At 61.0% G+C, this 1,183-nt stretch overlaps 1 pseudogene; it reads left to right on the top strand.

Moving 5' to 3' along the window:
• The first annotated feature begins 739 nt into the window (after positions 1-739).
• LOC112477333 lies at positions 740-858 on the top strand (annotated as a pseudogene).
• Positions 859-1,183: the final 325 nt, after the last annotated feature.

Below are 1,183 nucleotides of genomic sequence, written 5' to 3'. Positions count from 1 at the left end.
AGAGCTGGAGAGGCCTGGGTTCGAATCCTAGCTCTGCCACTTGTTGGCTGTGTGACCGCGGGTGAGTGGGTTAACCTCTCTGAGCACGTTAACCTCTCTGAGCACAGGTTCCTTACTCGTGAGGTGAGGATGCTTAAAAACTCCCCTCCGGGCTAACGTGAAGGTTCTGTGAGCCACCGTGTGCTGGACACCCGGCCCAGCTTTGGCGTACGCGCTCGGCCAACAGTCACACTCGGCGCCGTTGCGGTCATTGGGCCGTTGAGGGCCTCTCCCTGGCCGGAGGCTTGGAGCCGCAGGGGACGTGGGAGCAGAGAGCGGGGACGGAGGTCTGCTTCTCTGCCCCTGTGGCGTCCATCCCAGCGAGCACATGGCTCTCCGTGGGGTGTGGGGAACAGAAGCTCTCCCTGGCTGCCCGTGGTCGCCGGCCCCAGGCAGCTGTCCTGCTCCCAGATCCGGGGTTCCAGGCTGGGGGGGTGGGGCTGGGGCCTGAGCAGCTGACAGAGCCTGGGGGCAGCGGGGCTAGGAGGCCAGCTGCGGCCCTGGAGTGGAGCAGAGAGCCAGATCCTCCCTTAACCCATTCCGTTCCTGCGGGGACAGCTGCCTTCCCAGCCCTCAAATGGCTCTTCTTTCCTTCAGTGGCCTCATCACCCCTTGAGACCTGGCGTCTCTGGCACACGGAGCAAGGACTGTAGTGGTTTGTGAGAAGTTTATTGGGCCTGTTTAAAAATTGCCAAGATTTGTCTACAGCTATGCCACCCTGAACGTGCCCGATCTCGTCTGATCTCGGACGCTAAGCAGGGTCAGGCCTGGTTAGTGCGTGGATGGGAGACCACCTAGGGAGACCAGGTGCTGTAGGGGTTTAAAAAAAAAATTGCAAAGGTTCGTGTAAACATTCAGATCTCTGGCCTTCCAGGAAAGACCGAAAGATGGGACCCTGCTGGGCATACTCTGGGTGGCCGCTTGGCCTGGGCTGGTGATTGGGGTCATTCACAGCTCAGCTGTACCCCCCGCCTCCATGTTCATCTCTGGTCTCCCCGTGGCCATTTGAGATCTTGGCCTGGGGAAGCCTGTCAAGGTCAAATCAGCTCTAACCTCCTCTCCTCTCTGGGCCTTGAATTCCCCAGGGGTCTCCCTTCTGCCCAACACCGCCCCCCCCTCCCGTGCCCGCAGCCTCGCGCCGCCC

This window comes from Pteropus alecto, unplaced genomic scaffold (assembly GCF_000325575.1).
Source record: "Pteropus alecto unplaced genomic scaffold, ASM32557v1 scaffold123, whole genome shotgun sequence".
NCBI classification, from domain to species: Eukaryota; Metazoa; Chordata; class Mammalia; order Chiroptera; family Pteropodidae; genus Pteropus; species Pteropus alecto.
This window is presented reverse-complemented; position numbering and strand designations above follow the sequence as displayed.